Below are 23,588 nucleotides of genomic sequence, written 5' to 3'. Positions count from 1 at the left end.
AAGTTTGAGCATGGAAAAATTTTCCTTTGTCCACTTGAACAGCAATGATTTCACCATAAGTTGTCGCTTATGTATGGAAAATAAAATGACCTAAGCATTTTCCCTTCGTATTTTTGTAAGGCTAATTACATCCTGAAACATGATCCCGAGGCAAAGCTCTGCAGAAGCTGCAGTGAAGTTAGTAATCCAAATATGAGAACTGAGTTGGGGGGAAGGGAGGGAATAATGGTACCTTACCACAAGTCCTTTGTGTGCCAGCAGAGCCTTTTCCTTCAGCCCCAGACTCAGCTTCTGCAGTGTCAGTGTTTGATGAGCCTGCTTAGCTTCAGAAATGACAAATTTACCTGGTAGATGGAGCCGTCTGAGTTCTTCTGACATTAGAATTTTGTTGTTTCCTTGAATTCATACTCTGAGGAATGTTCAGACAGATAGTCATGGACTGGTATAACCATTGAGTTAACCATAATTGTTAGCCGGTGTGTGGTGGAAAGATACTGGGAAAACATATTGTCCCTTAAAGTAGTCAGTCGGTTTCTACTGGGCTTTGCTTTGCAAAGTCAAAAGAAGAAACATTAAACTTCTATAGTTCATCTGGAGTTGTTTAAAAAGAATGGAGAGAATTATACTTAATAAATGGAGCTAGCATCTTCAGTACCAGTGCTAAAAGCATTGCTTTGGAAAGGCTGACTCAAACAACAAACAGGACAGTATTTCTTCTATGCAAGTGGGGTAAAGAATAGCTAATTGGATCATCTCTCATGGTTGTATATGCCAGGTAAAAGACTTCATGTATTTAAATCATGGTGTATTTAGTAGAGACACAAGTGGCACCATTCACTTTAGTATATGTTTAAATGCAGTTTTGTATGCTGATCTCTGTCTCAGGACCATCTTCTGGTAGTACTCAGGCATACATCCCCAGAAAGCCTGCCTAGCTAGGAGACAAGAGGTGTATCTTGCAGGCCTTTGCTCATGTAAAGATCTGGTTTAATGCATCTGCCTTGGATGTGGAATCTCAGGTCACTGAATTCTAGTAAACCCTTAAAGCTGGCCCTTGTGTCATTTCTGTGTTTTTTGAAGGGCCAACATCTTCCAGCAGCTTTCCAGAACCGAGTGGAATGCTGCCTTGTCCTCTCTACAAGATCACATGTTGAAAATCCTACATCCTCTAAGCAGACTGTAGGATCTCTGAAGGTGTGGTTGAATCAGTATATAGACTTCTCTACAACAGATACTTTAGCATGAGCAGTGAACCACCAAGGCTTGTTCATGTTAAGGCTCTGAGCTGCTCTATTCATCTGTTACATGTGTATTCCAGAGTCTGCGTTCTGCATGGAAAGCAATTCTGGCAAGCAAACACTTCCTCTCATAATGTTGCTGCTTCTAATGTGTAAGTAGAAGTCCTGGGGGGGCATTATGGTTCTGGTGGTATCCCTGTGTAGCCTTCCTTTGTGGCCACCTTTAAACCCCTGCTGTCCTTTAATATGTATGCCATAGTGAAGTTTCTCCTGTATGTATCAGGCACCACCTGGCATTTCTGTTACACTGAAGTTAAAATAACCAAGCAAAACCCAATTGTGCTAAACATGTCATCTAGTTTTATTCTTCTTTAACCCTCAGGTTACCTGCCATAAGAGTGTGGCTTTATGCTCTCAGTAGTACCTGCCATTAGTATGAAGCCCTTGTTTATATCTTCTCAACTTTTGAAATAAAGACACACTGAGGGATCTGCAGAGACATAGCTTCCTCTTCTTGAAAATGACATTATGCTTTCCTGCAACGAACAGTGATGTTTGTAGGAGCTGTCAGAGTGAGTGACCCATCTTTATATGGCATCTGGAGCGTTTGTGGGGTTTAATTTGTATTAGTAATACCTGCAGATTGACGTTGTCTGCTGCCTTCCAATAAGGTTTAAAAGTATATAAGACAAATAAATAATGGTTTAATATTATTTACATTCAACATGCAGTATTGCCTGTCATATAATAACTGAAGATAAAATACACTGTGTCCAGCTAACAAGCCAGGCTAGGATAGCCTTGCTAGTCATTTCAGACACAGGCAGTCAAGATGATTTCTGTTGGAGGGAGAAACACTGCAGTTATCCTCAGGGATCTAACATTTACTGTGTTTATGTGAATAATTCACTCTGCCAGCACAGCAAGTTGCCAAAATCTGCTGCAGCTGTCAGTGCTGCTATGCCCATCTAGCCCATAGCCATGAGTGGTGCAGTATGAATGTCTCTGTCTGTTCAGGTGCCTTAGTGCAGAATTGTCTCCTTTGAGAAGAGACAATGAGTAAACAGCAGTGACTGGTAATGAAAATAACTTTTTTGTGTTTCATCTATCACAGCAAACTGTCCCCAGTGCAGTGTTGCTTACTGTCTTCAGCAAGAACCATAGGATGTGTGAAATGAATGTGGAAGCCTGGAGACTCTGGCATGGATTCTTCATATAACTTAGGCTGGTGTCTTTTCTGCCATGAGGATGATTAGGGGACTAGAGCATCACTCCAAAGAGGAGAGAGGCTGAGAGACCTGGAGCTCTTTAGCCTGGAAAAGACTGAGATCTTACCAATGCATATAATATCTAAAGGGGGGAGGTCATGAGGATCAGGCTGGTCTCCTCTTAGTGATGGCCAGGGATAGACCAAGGGGCAACAGAAACAAACTAGAATACAGGAGGTTTCACTTGAATGGAAGGAGAATCTTCTTTTCTGTGAGGGTGCTGGAGCAGTCTGCCCAGAGTCTACGTCTCTGGAGACTTTCAAAACCCACCAGGACATTGTGATCCTGGGTAACCTGATCTAGGCAACATTGATTAGTGTCAGGGCTACACTAGATGGTCACCAGAGGTCCTTTCCAACCCCTGCCATTTTATGATTCTTAGAGCTTGTTATTTGTAGAGGGATGAGGCTTTCCCTTCTACTTTACTGAAGCTACCCAGGGCAAATTATTCAAGGAAACCTTCAGTGAAAAAAAGCAGGGTTAGAATTTAGGTTGGCATCAGGCTTGTTTATAGTGGTTACAAGAAGATTTTTATGACACCTCTGGCTGTACCCATTAGATGACAACCAATACTGGAAAGAGGCTTTTAAGCAAGTCAATACAGTTGATATAAAGTTGTTTTCTATTTCACCCTCATAAGATCTGTTTTTCAAACACTGATCTAAGTCTCAATTTTGTGAACATAAAGGATTCAACTAGTTAAGGCAGGTGGGGTTTTGTGATCTGTTGCCACACAAAGTAGAAATTAAATAAAGAATTAGAATCTGTTAAAAGCTACACTAGGGAAGTGAACAAGAGCAAGTGTGCTATTTAAGCTATCACATAAATGTACCTTATCTCCATACTGTGAAGCAGCCAAGTTCTGGCAACAGTAGGATATTTTCTGCTCTCCCCCCAGAACCTGTTGACCTCAGTAACTATGTAACTATAGCCTTGGATTCCTTAAGTGTCAGTGTTCCTGGCACGGGATGAATTGAAGCACAGACTTCAGATGAAACATGTATTCAAGAGATCCCAACAGAGATCTAGTTCTGGAGCTACATATAACATTGATAATATATTGCTATCCTCTGTCTGTATGTTGGCAGTCATTTCCTCGGAGAGTAATGGCAGATAAGAATGTCTGCCTGTGATAGCTACTTCTCTACCATGAGGGAATACAAGAATATTTATGAACTGGAGGACAGTGTTTTGTAATCTTATGGAATTACTTCCAAAGTGAGTGGCAAAGGGAATCTTTTTTGTTTGTCTCTGTTTTTTATTCATCGTCTAAGCATGGCTTTCTACATTGCTTCTCCACACCAAATTCTGACTTCTCTGAATTACCTGAAGGCATCAATAGCCTCTTTTCCCTTCACAGCAAGATGTATTAGTGTACAATAGCACTATTGTTGTTTTTCTTTTCTGTCAATTTTGCTTCCTTCTGCAGGAATGAATGGTGGAAGGAGAAACTTACATTCACTGCTGTGGCGCTGTTCTGAATCTAAGAGGAGGGGTAAAATTAACATACAAGGAAATATAACCCCAGCTGAGGGAGGGTTGCTTAGTCTGGAGAAGAGGAGGCTCAGGGGTGACCTTATTGCTGTCTACAACTACCTGAAGGGGGGTTGTAGACAGGCAGAGGTTGGTCTCTTCTCCCAGGCAGCCAGTACCAGAACAAGAGGACAGAGTCTCAGGCTACACCAGGGGAGGTTCAGGCTGGAGGTCAGGAGGAAGTTTTACACTGAGAGAGTGATTGTCCACTGGAATGGGCTGCCCGGGGAGGTGGTGGAGTCACCATTGCTGGAGGTGTTCAGGAGGAGACTTGATGGGGTGCTTGGTTGCATAGTTTAGTTGATTAGGTGGTGTTGGATGATAGGTTGGACTTGATGATCTTGAAGGTCTCTTCCAACCTGGTTTATTCTATTCTATTCTATTCTATTCTATAATCTGTGATGTTGAAAATTGCTTAGACTTTAAAATCCTGCCTGAAAGGCCACTGAAATACATGGAGCATGCTAAAACAGGCAGTGAACAATATCTGTTTCTTTATTATCTTGAAAATGAAGTGTAGTACTTCAGCCACTAAAGAAAGCCAACAGGCTGGAAGGAGGACATCTTAAAAAATTTAAAATTAAAAAAAAAATAGGCAAAATGAAAATTTTGAATCAAAGAAGTCAAACATCTGGGACTGGTCAGTGTAAAAGTGGAAATCTGAGAGAATGATATATGAGTACAGGAAAAGGAATTGAAGTACCTTCGTGATCACAGCTGATGGAGACAATGAAACCTCAGTTCTACATCATGCCTTGTAAAACTGTAATCTGTTATCTGTGTAATGGTCAAACAAGACACGTGACTAGCAGAGGAGTAGCCTTCTCTGAGCCAGTTTAATGGTAGGTGTAACCTAGGTTATCAAGGTAGAGGAAGAAATGCATTTCTTTTAGACAGCTGCTGATAATTTGCAGTATTGCTTAACTTACCTTCTTAAATTACAACTACAACTACCTGAAGGGAGGCTGTAGACAGGCGGATGATGGTCTCTTCTCCCAGGCACCCAGTACCAGAACAAGAGGACACAGTCTCACGCTGCGCCAGGGGAGGTTCAGGTTGGATGTTAGGAAGAAGTTCTATACAGAAAGAGTGATTGAGCTATGGAATGGGCTGCCCAGGGAGGTGGTGGAGTCACCATCATTGAAGGTGTTCAGGAGGAGACTTGATGGGGTGCTTGGTGCCATGGGTTAGCTATTTGGGTGGGTTGGATTGGTTGATGGGTTGGACACGATGATCTTGAAGGTCTCTTCCAACCTGGTTTGGTTTATTCTAATATTCTATTCTAATATTACTGCATGGGTGCACTCAGGAGGTCATGTAGGTCATCTAGTCCAACCTGCTGCTCAAAGCAGGGTGAAGACTGGATTCAGACCAGGTTTTTTTGTTCAGTTTCTTCTGGGGATCATGAAGGGCAGAGTTCAAACAACTGGTCTTGTCTGTCAATTCCAATGCCTAACTGCCATTTGGAAGAATGTCTTTCTCATCCTCCCAATGATGCACCTCCATGAAGAGCTGTGCTTTGCATTCTGTTTAATATTGCAAAGCTACTTGAGAATTTCCCAGGCAGAACCAGTTTCTTGTTTCTATTAATACTCAGCAAACTCTAAGGAATTTGGAAGCAGTTCAGAAGAGCGTATAGTATGCTTGGTTATAAAACATGATCGAAGATGGCTTTTAGTTAGGCTTTAAAAGAAAAATAAAATCAATACTGCTTCAAAGGCATGCACATAACTTTTTTTGTTTCCATATTCCGTGTATTCCAACCAAGAGTTAGAGTAAAGGCAACGCGTTTTCATGCCAGCATTGTTGGCTCTTTCATTGACTACTCTTGGCTCTGAACTTGGAGTCAGGATTATTTGTAGGGCTGACTCCTAGCTAGTGGTGAGTTGCCAAGTTATGCTGGTTCAGACAGCATATGCAGCAGCCATGCAGTACAAGTTTTGGAGATCTCTTTTCCCCTTTCCAAGATTTGGGAGTGAAACAGAGAAAATGACTACTTAAAAGGTACCAATTGTATAAGTGGAGAGCATCATGAGGTCTGTGGTGACAGGTTGGACTCGATGATCTTTGAGGTCTCTTCCAACCTTGGTGATACTATAACATCAGCATCTCCTTATTTTTGAAGCAAGTGTTGACAGGCCATTTCTGTAATTTGTACATAAAAGCCCAGAATGATAGGCCTTGTGGGCTTATGGATTCTGAGAACTTGAGCTTTCGTGGAACTTGTGCATTTGGAGTAAGTTTATAGAGTCTTAATGTTGTGGACATTAATTCTAGGGTTCCCCTGAACAGCTCCAATCACGTTACTTGGCTTACCTTATGTTCCTTTATTCCTTTTCATCACATATTTCCCTCACAATCTCCTTTCTCAGGCACTTCAAAATATATAGCCCACTGAGTTTTATAGCTTCCCTCTTGACCCAGTTTTGCAGACTTTAGGCCTTTATTTAGTAATTACAATATGGTTGTCCTGTCAATTTTTCCTTTGAGCATCAAGGGGAAATTTGATACTACCTCTCCCCCTTTTTATCTGCAACATTCTGCGTTCTCATCTTGCAGCTTGATTAGTGGCAGAACTGGTCAGGGTGGGTCCCCCACATATAGACTTCTCTCCTGTTATCTCTGGTGTCCTGAAATCCTTCAGGGTATCTTCTAAGTGGTGCCACAGGTGAGCAGTAGCCACATGAGTGCATAGATTAGCCCCTCAGGTGGCTCAGTTGGTAGCGCATCAGACCCTTAATGGGAAGGTTGTGAGTTCAAGCCTGCAGTGGGCAGTAGTGTCCTCCCTAATCTAGTTAAGAGGTCTGTGGTGACAGGTTGGACTCGATGATCTTTGAGGTCCCTTCCAACCTTAGGAATACTGAATACAGTTTATGAATTTCCTTATCTGGGGGAAGAAACCACACAGCTCTGCACACTGTCACTGCTACCATGTCTCACCTGGTACCAAGAAAGGAGAACATTCTGTAGCTTGCAATGTTCCACCGTCATCTTTACTTTCAATGGCTTTCTCTCACATGATTAATACACATTTCCTCATGCCTCCTGCTTTACTGTGCTATTTAGAGAAGGGCTTTGGAGCCATTCTCTCCAGCTGAACTTGGAGTCATTCTTCAATTTATTCCTAAAGCACTGATAAAAATATTACTTGTGTGAGTCAAAACCCACATCCGAGTTCAGGAATTTAAAGCTCTTTCTGTTTTGTTCAGGACTCTGAAAGAAAATAGTACCGAAGGTGAGAGCAGCATTCTTTTTAACCTTTCAAATAATAGAATGCAATGATGATATTTTTTAATTGCTTTACTCATAGTTGTCATAATGAATCTTTACAGTTTGAGTGGTTTTGCTCAGAGAAAAAGGTGGAATCCTAAACTTTGAGACTTCTGATGTGTTGGGATATTTTTAAATGTCACACAGCAGTTTACAATTGGTAAAAGAAATACAAGGGGGGAAAGCAAAATAAATTTACTACTGGTAAAGTCAGCACAAAACATGAGAAGGGGAATTTGGGATTGGCAGTACACTGCATTTCTAAAAACCTATAGGAGTTACTGCAGTCCTCCTTGTAATCAGCGATCACCAACATCCTTAAGGGAAAAAAAAGGCACAAGAGAAGGAAAAAATGATGCTCAAAACCTTAAGAGATATTGAACCCACATTTTCTTCACATAGTTAAAAACATTAGCAGTACATTGCAAAAGGTGTTGAGTACTTCTGTATGTGGGAATAAAGCTGAATTTGCAGTACGAGCTGTACGTAGCTGGGATCTGTTGACATAAAAAGCTGGCTTTTCAGCTCTAACTGCATCCCACTTCCAGTTCTTTTCTGAGGTGAATGGAATATATCAAATATTCAGGAGTATTAACTTTCTCCAGACACTAATTATTGTCACAACTCAATGCCTCTTGCTTATGTTTCTGTCCAACCCCACAACACCATTTTAAGATCAGGCTGGATGAGGCTTTGAGCAACCTGGTCTAGTCGGAGGTATTCAGTATTCAGTGTTCCTAAGGTTGGAAGGGATCTCAAAGATCATAGAGTCCAACCTATCACCACAGACCTCACTACTAGAGTAGGGAGGACACTACTGCCCACTGCAGGCTTGAACTCACAACCTTCCCATTAAGGGTCTTAATGCACTACCAATTGAGCCATCGCCTGTCATGACACCATGACGCCTGTCATGGTGTCCTTACCCATGACAGGGGGGTTGGAACTAGATGATTTTTAAGGTCCTTTTTTAAGGTCCTTTTCGACTCAGGCCATTCTAACATTCTGTGAGTTTTGAGGTATATTTTTCTCACTTTATTTATATATATATATATATATATATATATATATATATATATATATATATATATATATATATATATGTGTGTGTGTGTGTATATATATATATATATATATAAAACCAACCAGGACCAATGAACAGACAGATGAGAGTAATATGTAAACTTTTCCTTCAGCAGCTGATATTTGCAGCCAGGGTGTTTCACACCCTGTCCCTAACTGAAGAAGTTTAGTAGAAGTTGTATTATTTCATTGTCTGGAGCCTGTTCTCAGTGGTGTTCCTAGCCAGTTGTCCACCTAGCTTGCCTAAGTATAACTTTAAAACCCTGGTTGTTGTATGTAAATGTGTAGACTTCACTGTCCTTTCAAATTGTATCGCTTCTCTTTTCAGGGTCAAATGTTGAGAGTTCTCTTCAGCTATTTACTGATACATGTTTATCTAAAGTATTCCTCTTAGCAATCAAGCATCTCTTTGTGTCTGAAAACAGCCCAACCAGTTTGCTCTGGGATTTGGTTCTTCCTCATGTGCCAGCATTGAGTATTGTTACCCATCTATGTAATGTTGAGGTTTCTAACATTATTCCTGGGATAATCATATTTTGCTGCATAAAGGCATCCAATGGAGTAATTTAATTTCTTTTTTGACCTTGCCATAATTCCCATGAAATCTTTAGTTTCTGTGGTACTCAAATTTTGTGTGAACTGAAGACTATTTATACTTTAGAATAAACTTTAGAATAAACCAAACCAGGTTGGAAGAGACCTTCAAGATCATCGTGTCCAATCCATCAACCAATCCAACCCACCCAAACAGCTGGATTGGTTGATGGGTTGGACACGATATACAACTACTTTTGCAGTCCTCGAAGTTTGTAGTCTTGGATCTTCACTTTAGACAAGTGGCCATTTAATTGTGGGACTATAAATCTCTTAATTTTTTCAGGCATTATAAGCTCTTCTCTTCTGGGGAAACTCCATCACATTACTAATATCATTCTGATAAATGAAAAGTGCTCCTTTCAGTTCTTGTTTCTCAAAAAAATACCCCCCAAGAGATCTCCTCAGTTTATTTCTTTTGTAAACACCATTTTCTCCTGTAAACTATGAAGAATTCAGAATGGTGGCCAAAGGAGGCTGTTCGAGGTCATAGCAAGCAGAAGAGCTGCTAAGTTTCTAGCAGACAGAAGTCCCCTATGGGCTTTCATTCGTTCACTACCATTACTTCTTAAATATGGTTCCATGTTCTTCAATAGGCACCCACATTGTACCCAAATAGTGTTTTCTCTGGAAACTTTTGAGTAAGATTGGATTCAAATTAATATCTAGAGGGGGAAAAAATGTATTTTAAATATAGAAGATTAGTCTGGTTTTATCTTTGTCAATAATGAAAACACATTGTCTAGACTCCAGCAAAAATAAGAGTATGTGATTGTTCTAATGATCTTTCCCCATTTGTTTGCCCTTTCCAAAGCCATGGTTTGCTTTCCATTTACCTAGCCACGTTTGGTTGCACCATATGCAGGCAAAACGGCAAGAAAGTGTCCACAGGGAACACTGTGTATTTGTAAGAAGTTGCAATTCACTTTGTTGGAACTTCTTTTGTGTACTGTTGGCATCTAAACCATGTCAGCACTGACATAAAAATAATCATCATAATAATTAATACTTGATCTTACAGATAAAAATATTGGCTTGAGATTTCATCAGGTCTGTGGTGGTGGTTTCCTGTGGCTTTCTGCTGACATCAGTTGCGTTTGTTGCCTGAGATGTTTTCATATTGGTTTTAATATTAAGGAGAAAATGGTAACAAAATGCCTGGCCACTGAGAGACTGTCTCAGGAAGGAGATGTAAACTGAGGACACAAATGTTTTGAAGGTTTTTTAGTCAAAATGAAGGATTTGTTGGCAGCTGGAGCAAGAAGGCACTATGAGGAAAATAACAAAGCTTTGCTTGCGGTTTCCTTTTAAATCTTAAGATTAGTTGTCTTTGCCTGTAGATTCTTGCTTTCCCTCATTACAAACAGTAGCAGCAAATGTTTTTTCGGGGTGGATCAGTGGACAATGGAAAAAATTACTTGTGCAGCAATTGTGTAGTGTGCTACTAGTGAGAGTTTGAAGGGGAAGAATGGCAGAGATACCTAGGTATGATGTGTCTGTACACTATCTGGGGGTACCGGTTGATAGTAGGCTGAACATGAGCCAGCAGTGTGCCCAGGTGGCCAAGAAGGTGGCATCCTGGCCTGTATCAGGAACAGTGTGGCCAGCTAGAGCAGGGAGGTCATTCTGCCCCTGTACTCAGCACTGGTTAGGCTGCATCTTGAGTCCTGTGTCCAGTTCTGAGCCCCTCAGTTTAAGAAGGATGTTGACTTGCTGGAACGTGTCCAGAGAAGGGCAACAAAGCTGATGAGGGGTTTGGAGCACAGCATAAGAGGAGAGGCTGAGGGAGCTGGGGTTGCTTAGCCTGGAGGAGGCTCAGAGGAGACCTTATTGCCATCCACAGCTACCTGAAGGGAGGTTGTAGCCAGGTGGGGGTTGGTCTCTTCTCCTGGGTGGCCAGCATGAGAACAAGAGGACACAGTCTCAAGCTGTGCCAGGGGAGGTTTAGGTTGGATGTTAGGAAGAAGTTCTTTCACAGAAAGAGTGATTGGCCATTGGAATGGGCTGCCCAGGGAGGTGGTGGAGTCGCCATCACTGGAGGTGTTTAGGAAGAGACTGGATGGGGTGCTTGGTGCCATGGTTTAGTTGATTAGATGGTGTAGGATGATAGGTCGGACTCGATGATCTTGAAGGTGTCTCCCAACCTGGTTAATTCTGTTCTGTACCTATTTTTTTTAACTAATTCTTAGTACCATGCTGGGAGGTTGTGATTATAATTCCACAGTGTATAAAATGCAGGATTGAGTTAAAGTTGAAAACTCCTGATGAAGGGATTGTTTATACTTGCTTTATGATCTATTATATGTGGCCAAACCTGTGCAAACTGGGAGTTGCATACTTCCTGAAACTCCAGCACAGTTCCCTTTGTGTCATTTTGGTGAGGGAAATGCTTAAACCATGAAATCTTCAGTTTCAACAGGATGTGTTACTCTGGGTGACTCTGTGTCATGTGTAAACATGTCTGCTTGAAGGAGTGCATTAGTAGTATTTGGTTTTTCTCCAGAGCTCGGAAAGAATTTGCCAGTTTACCTCCTTACTGAAATTTCAATGTGTTCTGCATGTTCCCTTTCCTTTGTTAACTGGAGAACTCATCAAATGACTGCAGGACAAGTAAAGCTCTTTATGGAACACCAAGTTTTCTTTTCACAATACAGGATAACAAGGAGAAGCTTGTACCTGAGGAGGACACTGGTGAGACAGCATCAGGAGGTTCCCTCGTCATTGGTCATTACTGTTGCATCTCACCTCAGATCTAGTGAGTCTCCAAGCATGGCTTAGGTCTTGCACCATCCTGTGTCTGAATGGGGCACATGCACAGCATGGGGCTTTTTGTTTCAAAACCAACAGTTGATTCTTTTGGAAAATGGCAATCAGGCTAAACATCAACCACTTCAGAACTGAGGTATCATTTCATTGCAGTAGCAGGAACATCAGAAGGTTTCTGTTGGTGTTGTATCCAAAAATTCCCTGTGTCTGGATGGTGGCTTTCAGAGAGAGACCAGTCAGTGTTCTTACCCAGGGCTTCTCTCTTCATAAAGGTGTTTTGGCTTTTTACAGACCAGCTTAGAGACCAACTCCATATGGATGTTGAGCAGAGTTTTTGCTCTAAGAGTGCTTGTCTTTAGCCAGTTTTAGTGCTCAACAGTTTTGAGAAGCACTTGAGCTATTCTTTCATTCTGCTCGCTCCCTGTACTGCAGCTGTTTGAGTGAAACAGCCATGTGAGGAGATGAGCTCTTCAGTGGCAGGGTCAGGCTTTGCTGTCTGAGGCTGTCTCTAGACTGTTACCCTGCTACTGGTTTTGTGGCTGTGCTGTTAGTCACAGAGATGGAACTAAAGCTGTTTCTTCATACATTTTGCTTTCCAGTCTGACACACAGCACCCAAGCGGTTCTGCTGGCACAGGAGGGGGAAACAGCTAGATCTGGAGAGAAAATGGAAGTAAGGCAGGGAGGATGAGATTAGCTGACCCTGGTTACTTGATTTATGAAACCATATGTTGAAACAATGCATCTTCATGCAGAAATAACCTGAGAGATAGCTATCTGTTCTGCTAGAAACTGACTGAAACAAGTTACTTCTTACCCTAAACAAGAAGATTCCAGCTCCTAGTGAGTTAAAGGGAATTTGATATGAATCATCCTATGTTTACTTCACTAGCTTTTAATCATAGAACTGTTTTAGTTGGAAGAGACCTTTAAGATCATAGAGTCCAACCATTTTCTAACTCTGCCAAGCCTGGTGCTAAACTATGTCCCTCAGCACCACATCTCTGTCTTTGAAACACCTTCAGGGATGGCTTATAAAAGAGGTTATGGTTTTGCTTCAATGTACTGACCTGACTCAGCAGTTTCATATTGCCGCATTTATCTTCCCTTTGTACTTGCAGTGAGCTGTACTCTGTACAGACCTGTGCCCCAGTCCTGCTTCATCCCTGCCCTGGGAGGATTGGGTGGCCTGTTATGGTTTGTGTTTGAGCTAGCATTTAAATGTCTGCATTGACACAGTGCCACTGTGGCCTGAGATATGACTTGCTCAAGAGCACTTCAGAGCTTTCTGGTACATATTAGCCACAACCTGTCTAACCAGTTAGTTCCAATCTATGTTACTGTGGCAGTAGTTTCTGTTTTTTTCAAAACCTTTACACTTCATCAAAATCTTTGAGGTTCCTTTCCTTGAAGTTCTGTTTGAAGTGGAATGCTTCTTATAGATAAGAGTTTTTCTTGTGTGTATGTAATTTAACTGCTTTCTTCAGCTTCCATAGTCTCAAGACTTTTGAAAAGCATGGAAGTGTGTTCTGCACATTCCACACCAATTCAAACTGATGTTCTCTTGCCTTGTTATTTTTACTACTTGTGATTTGAATATGTCATCACTGTCCATATGATAGAAATATGAGAGCAGGAGAGTTTTGCAAATCATTTGTCTCAAGAAATGATGATTACAAGGTTATGATATACCACATGTGTAACAATGGTACCCTATCTACTGTATTTCCTGTGGTGAAGGGAGACTTGACTCCTTAACATTTAAACCTGCAGGTGATGGAATTCTGTTTGTTAATGCACTTACTGTAGAGTAAAAATAATGAGTGTGAAAGGAACCAGTTAATAGATATTCTATATGTGAAGAACCTTTTCTGTTTCAGCTGAAAGGAGTGGAGTGTTAAAATATATACAAGAAGAGTTCATCTAAAGTCTTGAGACTTTATTATTTTGTTCATAATCAAGGAGGCAAAGACTGAGCCTTGTGGTTAAAGCAGCGACTCTTAGCCAAGGCAAAACCTGGTTTTCTCATGAAATTGAGTTAAGTAAAATGTTTTTTTCTGTCTGCCTGTCTTCTGGGCTGTAAAATGAAATGTTATTGATATCTGTGCTTTGTTCTTAGAGGAGTAGGTATTCACCTGCAACAAAGAGCTGGTACTTTGAACACTAATTTGATGCAGCCACCTACAGTAATGCTCCAGTGTGTTGCCTGTGATAATGTACTATAAGCTTGTTCCCAGCAGCACAGCTGTACAGTGTGCTAGAGTAAGAGTAGTGTTTGTTTGGTCCCACAAGCATGCATGGACTTAAAGTTTGAATAATCAAGACAGAGAAATGGTAAGAAATGGCAGCTGTTGTCATCAAGAGTTTATCTGCAGAACAAAATGGAGATGTAACTGCATCCAGTACTGAGTTTTTATCACTGGCTTAGAGAAGGTTATCAGGACTAACAGCAGTGGTGAAAATAGATTAAAAGATGAAGTATTTCATCAGTGTGACTAACTCATTGAATCATAGAATGGCTTGAGTTGGAAGAGACCTTAAAGGTCATCTAGTTCCAACCCCACAGCCATGAGCAGGGACACCTCCCAGTAGACCAGATTGCTCAAAGCCTTTTCCATCCTGGTCGTAAACACTTCCAAGGAGGAGGTGTCCACAATTTCTTTGGGCAACCTGTTCCAGTGTCTCACCACTCTTGTGGTAAAGAACTTCTTGCTAATGTCTGATCTAAATCTGTCCTGCTCTAGTTTAAAATCATTGCCCCTTGTCCCATCACCACAGGCCCTCACAAAAAGTCCCTCTCCAGCTTTCATGTAGCCCCCTTCAGGTACTGGAAGGCCACTATAGACTCATGGGGAAAGGCTTTCTATTCCTTTACATACTAGACTGGGAAGACAGGACCATTGTGTGTGATGTTTACACTACATTTTTGGAGTAAGCATTGATATTTAATTCTTTATTTGGTTTGGGGGAGGATTTTTTTTTTGCTGGGTTGGTTTTTAATCTGTTTCATGGCCCTTACTTGTGTTACACAACGTGATCTTGTCAGAAGTGTTTGCTGGTTTTGTTTCAGAGAGTTGGGAGAATTTTGCAAGCTCCATTTCCAGCAAGTGCTTTGATAATTGAATGTTGTGACGTCTTTGTCTCATAGAAATTAGCAGGAAGGGCGCTAGGAGTTAATAAAGATTGAATTGTTAGGCTCAGTAATTCTGAATTCCTAGGGGGACAGGATAGGTTAGAAATGAGAAATATGATTTGGGGGTTAAGAGCTGTGGAGCTATCACTTAGATTATTTTAAGAGGCATAAATTCATATGCAGTCTAGACAGTGCTGCTTTCGCACTGGCAGGGGCAGCTGCAAGTTAAGTGCTAATGCAAGAGCTGATTCCAAAACAGAGGGGGGAAAAAAAAAGAAAAAGCCAAAGATGGAGAATATGCTGAAGGCTTCAACTGTTAATGTGCAGTGTGTTGTGGAAGAGTCATCCAGAGGTCTTTCTACAGGGGAAAAAGTGAATATTGAAGTCATTCTGGGCTGCTTTTTGAATAAGTTTGTCTCAAAACTTCTACCTAACAACAGGATTATCTGTGTGCACCTCTGCTGTGAGACTCAGCTTGGGTTTGGAAACCTAGCCTTTGAGTGTTACATCCCTGTCTTTCTGTACAAACTGGGGTTAACTACAGGTTTACGTTAGAGCAATGCAAAATCTTCCTTTTGTTTGTTGCTTTAATTTCCTTTTTCTCAAACTAGTTTTACTCATCTGTCCATTACTGTCAAACTCCTTGGTCTTACTCTTTGCTCACTTCTACTTGCCCCTTTCCCCTTTTTATTCCTCTGTCCTTTTTTCCTTTTTGCTGTTGTTGCTTCTCTCCCTTTTGTTCTCCATGTACATAGAATAAAACCAGACATTGCATTTTGGGTGTTTGTTTTGGTGCTTGTCCAATTAATGTACCTCAATAATATACCTGATAGAATATAATCTATAATATACCTTACAGAGTCATTAATTGCTGCCTGAACTGGTCTGCACTGTTGCTTATATTTAAATGGTATGATAGTATCTTTTAAAATATCAGTCTCACTTTGTGTGGAAACTTGAAATGATGAGTACTCTGTCTATGGCATTTGTTAATTGAATTAGTAATCAAATCCTATGCTTATGCAATTAGCAGTTGATCTGTGTAGGCCAGCAGGTCAAAGCATGAAGGGCATGGCCCTTTCACTGAGCTATAGAATAAAGAGAAATACCCTGACATCAGCTCTAGCTACCTAAACTGACCTTACTAGGCTGGGGCATGGGCAAGGACAAGGGTCTCAAGAACAATTAGAGAACTTGAGCATCTCTGTTATGAGGAGAGGCTGAGAGACCCTGGAGCTCTTTAATCTGGAAAAGACTTAGAGGGGATCTTACAAATGCATATAAATATCTGAAGGGTGGAAGTGATGTGAATGGAGCTGAGCTTTTCCCAGTGATGGCCAGTGATAGGACAAGGGGCAGTGGCTACAGACTAGAACACAGCAGGTTTCACGTGAACATAAGGTGAAGCTTCTTTACTATGAGGATGACAGAGCAGTAGAGTTGTGGAATCTCCTCTGCAGAGATTCCAAACCCACCTGGACATGTTTCTGGACAACCTGCTCTGGCAGAACCTGCTGTAGCAGAGGGCTTGAGCTAGATGATCTCCAGAGGTTCCTTCCAACTCCTACCATTCTGTGATCACTGCACATGCCATTTTGACTCAAGGCCACGCATTGCTATACACCATGTGTTACTGGCTTAGTCCTTTTGCAAAGCACACTGAATTCCAACAGTCCTGAGTCACTCCACAGCCTAGATCCATGATCATTCTGTCTGGAGTCACCAGTAGCTCTGGCTAAACGGTGGCGTTTTGCCATTGGTTCGTGTGGAAAACAGTCGGTAGCTGCCGGGAGAGTTTGGGGAGGACGTTAGGATGAGCACAGGCAGGACTGGAGGGCTGATGCTCCCATATCCGTGCTTTAGGCTGCTGAGCTGGGGGTGATCTGGTTAGTATACAACTGTGAAAGGAAGGCTTTAGGCTTGCACTGGGTTTATGTGCATGAATCTGTGTACTTTGCTTCCTTCAAGCTTTAAACACAAGAGAATTAAGCTGATTGATTGAAAACTAAAGAACAAAGTAGTGATTAGGCTGCAATATTAACTATTTCTCTTTCATCTGGACTTCTACAAGAATCAAGTGTGTTGTTACCAGCAGCTGTTTGAACTGTTTGTGCGATGCCAGCCATTTAAATTCAAATTAAATGCCTCAGGACTGCATTGGAAGTGAATTACTGGCAGCTGATGTTAGTATTGCTGTTACTGCTCTGTATTGTAGCACTACCTAGCAATAAAACAAATATTTATACACACACATCACTGTACATTCTTGGTGACTGCAGCTTTGGCATTTAAAAGCCAAATAAGCTGGAGCATAAGAATATGTTTTTGCTTGGCAGCTGGATATGATTTCTTCTGGTGGATACTCTGAAGAATTCTCACCACTGCCTTTTGTCCTGGGCAATACATAAATATTTGTGTCAAAGCCATCCTTAGATGATTTAATCTAAAGTATAGTGGAGAGTCAAAGAGTGAATGAAGTGTTACAGTTTCTCTGTGTAATGATAGTTCCTTATTCTTTCTTCTGTTTTATTTGGGGGGTTTGCTGTTTGCTTATTGAAGTAACTTAGAAGCTCAGAGTTTGTGGATGCTTGACCATTTTTACCAGCCTCTTATTTATCAGTGGATTGACAACTCTACACCCTAAAACATACAATAATTATAGTATTTATAGATGGGTTTGTGTAGTGTAAACACTGTCTTGGGTCTTCTCAAGAATATTCCCTCTCTCACTCTTGTTTATACCAAGGATGTGTTTGATAAACTAAAATGTTGTGCTTTTGACAGCCACATTTGAAGAACTGTGTTTGGGGATTACATGAAAGAAATTGAGTGGCTTCAAAGCTTTTCAGGGTCTTTTCAACTGGGCTGGCTCCTTCTCTTGTTGATAGCAAGAGGCATATTGGCATTTCATGTTAATATTTATTTTCATGTGAGCAGAATGTGTGAGGGAATCAGTGTTAGTAACCAGACAAATGTAAACTGCTAGCTGGCTTTTGTTGTTGAATGTCCTAAATGTAACTACTTTGTAGAACCATTTCAAAGAGCATCTATTGTGCCAGGGACTTCAACATATCTACTGAATATATGTTTTCATAGAAAGCTTCCCTTTTCACCTAGATGTAGGTGTTAAAACTTCTTCTGTTGCTCAGGAACAAGAATATATAGCACAATGTTATTTGTGAGAATGAGCTTTGCATATGTATCTGCATGTGTTTAGGGGAACAGCTGGTCCTTATGGTATGATACATGAATATTAGTGCACTACATGCAGTAGGGAATTATGCAGGGTGCAGTCATTGACTGCTGTCAAATTTGGGTGGAACTAAAAAGGGAGCATGTCTTTATTCTTGAATGCAAGTCTGCAAGAAGGTTTTGTGCAAAGGAGGATTGCTGCTTTGTCACTGGTGTCCTGTAAAGATCACAGCACAGCTGCTACTTTCTGAAGATACCAAGGTGAGAGTACAAACATTTTTGACAGCTATTCATTGACCAAAACCCTCTCTACTGTTGGACAGTTTGCTCTAAGTGACAGGAAATTGACCTCTAAAACAGCTTATATCTCTTTGTAGCAAATTAAAACTGGTGTTTGAGGTGTTCCAGGTGGGCCTAAGGACACACGTCTTTACCAGGTAATGGAAATGTTTGCCCACATAGAAGGGAGTAGAGTAACTCTCTAGACGCATTCAGAAAGGCTGTTCTTTAAGCTTTATTTGATCAAGATTCCAAATGCCTGTCCTATGCTTGATCTGTTAACTGGCAGTCAGCATTAATAACTGAAGCTTACTATATCATTTTATTCTATCCTCTACTGTGTGCTTTCTCTCAGCAGAGTCTGTAGTACAAAAAACTAGGAGGGGGTATGAATGTGCTGATGTCATACAAGAGTTGGTAGTGGATGTGTTGAGTGTATTGTATTTATGCTGATTACTGACTGGTTACTTGAGCTGACTCTCTGTCAGGAGGGAAATTCTCTCATCCAGGTGCCTGATCTTCCTGGGGATAGTACACATCAAAGAACTCCAGGTACTGCCCCAATGGGCAACTGTTCTCCTAAATGTAGAAGTAATGGGAGGTTATTGGCTTACTCTTGTCCTTAACTCTGCACTTTTATCTTCTACCTAATCCATAGTCACAATGAAATAACCCAAACAGCAAGTTATCAGTGGAAGATGAATCTTTGGTGTGAAAACTTCTTAGTCCTGCTTTGTAAAAAGTGGGTGTTTAACACTGAGCTTATTCAGATGAACTACATTGCATCCTATGATTTTATTTTTAATTAATCACAATACATGGGGGTGGAAAAAACACAACACAGCTTCAGAGACGACTCATTAACTCAATTCAGATGCTTTTATTTATGTTACAGCTAAAATGTGCTGTCTGGGCAAGTTTGATAATGTAAACTGTACAAAAAGCAAGTTGGATCACACTTCATAATCAACTTTTGTGGTGTTTCAAATCCAAGTTGCTTTATGCAATCCTGAAAGCTTTTACTAAGCTATCAACAAGGCAGCATCTTCTACACAGAAAGATATTTAAAGATCTACCAAGTAAATTGTTTCTGTTTTAATGGAAGAAAACACAAACTCAGTCTGATTTCTCTCCTAAAAATGCCTTTCTTCTGGTCTGCTTATTTCAGCTTGTTGAAGATTTGGCTTATGATTATTTCTTCCCCAGTTGTTCATTTTTCATGCTGTTTTGTGATGTGGCATCTTCTTTCCTTTCGTAGTTTTCTTGTCTCTGTACTGTCCTTGACTGCTTGGTATCTCTTTGGCTAAATTAGACATATCTGCTGTGTTCCACACAGTTTATCATCAAGAAGTGTTTAATTATACTCAACTGCAAAGGTATAGTAGAGGTTTCGAAACACAGTATAATGACAGCTAGCATGTCTTAAACTTCTGGAGGAGCAGCAGAGCTGCTGAGCTCTGCTGTTTGGCTGTGGTTTTCACCAAAAGAAGCCCCCAGCTGCAGTGTTAATGCTCTCCCACAACATCAAATCAATGGGTAAATCTTGGCCTTGGAGCTGTGCAGATACCTCTGGAGGGGGGCAGGCCTACAGCCCTCTTAGCACAAGTTAAATGAAATAACAAATAAGATCTAAAATTTTAATCTAGAAAAGTGGGCTTCTTTAAGCTTAAAAAGGCAAAGAGAAAGCTGGAGCTAATACAGAGGAAATGATCCTTCAGTTTAAGTGGCTAGTCAGTAATACCTGTATAGAGGAGTGAGCAATGGGAAGTGTGCTGCCCCTGAGTAGAAGGCAGAAAGCTTGTTCTCTGCATGTTTTCAGACTGAGCAGCAAGTCAGGCAGACTTGTTTCCAGGAGGAGAGGATTTTGAGAGCCATGCAACATCCAGGCAGGCAGCCCCCAGGTGATGCATCTGACTGGACTGCACTGAGCTTGATCTGGCAGCAGCAGAAGCATTCCTATTTTCTGGTCTTTTTTCTAGCCTCTTGCCTATGGCTCACTGTAATTTTCAGGTGTCTGTATCCACGGGAGCAGCACTGAGAGGCAAAGGCCATTTTGGAATCTAGGGGTAGTGAGGGGAGTCCATTCTCTGAAGACAGAGAGCAAACCTGCAAGTCTCTTCAGCTGCTCTGGAGGAGCATGTCCTAGTTTCCAGTGTGCTCTTCTACTATAGAAACAGACAAAGAATGAAATACCTTGGTGCTGTTACTATTAGAAACATTGGTTTGTAAATGTGCTTTGGGGTATAATTTTTCACAAATGGGTGGAAATCTTTTGCCTCCACAACTTTAAAGAGAAATAATGGAGGGAAGACTCATCTCTTCTCCAGCAAGAAAAAACAAAGTAAAGAAAAAACATCTGCAACTTCTGCCCTCACTGAGTGTTTATCATGTGCCCCTTCCTGTTCCTTCCAAAGCTTCATTTTAATTTAATTCTATTTTCCCTCACAATTTCAAAACAAACCACTAGTCTGTATTTAATTTATTCCCTGTCTGCTGTAATTAAGTTGCAGATAAACATATGGTTGCCATATGACCAAGTGATATCGAAAGGAAATGCTTTCTAAGAGACACAGGAGCGAACATATTCAGGCCTGGGTAATGCTGGTTTAGCTCTTCAAAGCATGGCAAAGTAATAGTCACACAGGGAGCAGTGACACACTGAGTCATCTATAAAGCATGGAAAATAATGTGAAAGAAGACAAAATAGTGACAGTAGAAATAGAGCAGGGGGCAAAAAAAGAGACACTGTGTTCAACCAAAGATTAAAAGGGACAAAAAAGAACGTAGCAAATAAACTTTATTGGCAACTTGCTCAGGGGGTTGGGGTTTAGGGCTGCAAGGAGTAGGGCTTCCTCCCCAGCTGGCTTCAGGTATTATTGTGGAGCAGACTTAACCTTAAGAAGTGAGTTATAGATCACTTCACCAAGTCTCAAACTTGTAAACAAGTTACAGATCCCATCCACTAACACACAGAGCTGCAAACCTCAAACTGAGGGGATACTGTAGAGCAATTTTCATTCAAGTACCCAGCTGTATGTGTATGACTGGAGGAAACCAAGTGTCCTGAGCTTGGGAGGAAAGAGGGACAGAGAACTACTGGAGAAAGTCCAGCAGAGGCTGCAAAGATGCTGAGGGAACTGGCACATCTCTGTGAGGAGGAAGGGCTGAAAGTCCTGGGGCTATTTAGCCTGGAGAAGAACAGCCTGAGAGGGGATCTGCTCAATGCTCAGCAAAGGGTAAAGGGTGTAGGGCAAGAGGATGGGGCCAGACTCTCTTCAGTGGTGCCCTGTGACAAGACAAAGGACAATGGGCACAAACTAGAATCCAGGAAGTTCCAGCTGAATGTAGAGAAAAAAATTCTTTGCTGTGCAGGTGCCAGAGCCCTGGACCTTGCTGCCCAGAGAAGTTGTGGAGTCTCCTTCTCTGGAGAGATTCCAAACCTGCTTGGCCATGATCCTGAGCAACCTACTCTGGGTGCCCCTGCTCCACCACCATACTGGGATTCTGTGAAATGCTGGTAAACCCCTTCTGCAAAGCTTTCCCCTGTCCAGGTTGGCATTCATGCTGTCATTCCTCAAGGCTGCCCCCCAAAATCCTCCTTTCCGCAGCTAGAAAGGAAATGTGCAGGTTGGTGGTGGCACTGGTGCTCCTAGTTTGAAAGGAAGGGACCTGAGCAGTGTGTGAGAGGCAATAGGACTGGCACTGGACAGAACTGCTTTTTCATCAGGCACGTCTCCTTGTGAACTCACTCTGGTTCTGATGACGCTTGTAGTTTTGTGTAGTTTGCTTAACACAGATCACCACCAGGACTGTTTTACTTGAGTAAAATGCTCTCTTGGATGGCAAGATGGAAGATGAGTTTATTCTGAGACATAATTACGAGTGGGTAAAGTTTCATAAATCCATTTTGCAAATACAGTGGTTTTGTACTGTGCAATTTAGCGGAAGGGAAAATTCCGTTCTCTCTTCTTGAGTTCAGTTCCTTTAATTGCACAAAATGAGAAACTTCAGGGTGACTTTTGAGATCCTTTATGTTTTGAACTTTCAATGTGCTGTTCTTTAAATACTTGAAGATATCTTTCTAAGCCTTGTGAGCACTTCAAGCCATTTTCAGTGTAGACAGTAACAGTAGCACAGTATCACTAAGGTTGGAAGAGACCTCGAGGATCATCGAGTCCAACCTGTCACCACAGACCCATGACTAGACCATGGCACCAAGTGCCACGTCCAATCTCCTCTTGAACACCTCCAGGGATGGTGACTCCACCACCTCCCTGGGCAGCACATTCCAATGACTAATGACTCTCAATGAAGAACTTTCTCCTCACCGCCAGCCTAAACTTCCTCTGGCGCAGCTTGAGACTGTGTCCCCTTGTTCTGGTGCTGGCTGCCTGGGAGAAGAGACCAACCCCTTCCTGGCTACAACCACCTTTCAGGTAGTTGTAGAGGGCAATGAGGTCACCTCTGAGCCTCCTCTTCTCCAGGCTAAACAATCCCAGCTCCCTCAGCCTCTCCTCACAGGGCTGTGTTCAAGGCCTCTCCCCAGCCTTGTTGCTCTTCTCTGGACACCTTCAAGTGTTTCGATGTCCTTCTTAAACTGAGGGGCCCAGAACTGGACACAGCACTCAAGGTGCAGCCTAACCAGTGCAGAGTACAGGGGCACTATGACCTCCCTGACAAAATATAACATGCAGGAAGGCATTTATAAAATATTTATCTTCCCTAGTTCTCTATTTTATTGGTTAGATACAGGTTTGGTCAGCTTTTCTCCTGCAGTAGTAGACAGAAGAGCTGATTTCATAGCTAGAATTCATTTCCTATCTCCATTTCCTCTAGTTGATATTTATGCTTATCCAAAAAGAAAAGCATGCTGCCATCTTCCTGAGCACCTGAACTGCGCCAGGGGAAGTTTAGGCTTAAGGTGATGAGAAAGTTCTACACAGAAAGAGTTGTTGGCCATTGGAATGTGCTGCCCAGGGAGGTGGTGGAGTCACCATCCCTGGAGGTGTTCAAAAAGGGAGTGGACGTGGCACTTGAGGCCATGGTTTAGTAGTCATGAGGTGTTGGGTGACACGTTGGACTTGATGATCTCTGAGGTCTTTTCCAACCTTATTGATTCTATGATCTGATGAAATTTGACTTCTGGTGTGCTAATGACGTCTGTAGCTTTACACTTTAACTGAGATGTAGATAAACACACTGTTTCCTGAAAACATTGCCATACTTCGATCTA

General features: G+C 41.6%; 1 protein-coding gene across 6 annotated transcripts in view; it reads left to right on the top strand.

Annotated features, from left to right (window-relative positions):
* CENPP (centromere protein P) overlaps positions 1-23,588 on the top strand; it is a 154,427-nt gene that overhangs the window by 123,061 nt on the left and 7,778 nt on the right. The window lies entirely within an intron of this gene.

The sequence above is a fragment of the Melanerpes formicivorus genome, unplaced genomic scaffold, assembly GCF_026170545.1.
Source record: "Melanerpes formicivorus ecotype bairdi unplaced genomic scaffold, bMelFor1.0.p_v2 SCAF_38, whole genome shotgun sequence".
Lineage (NCBI taxonomy): Eukaryota > Metazoa > Chordata > Aves > Piciformes > Picidae > Melanerpes > Melanerpes formicivorus.
Note: the sequence above shows the minus strand (reverse complement) of the source record. Positions and strands in the feature narration are given on the sequence as shown.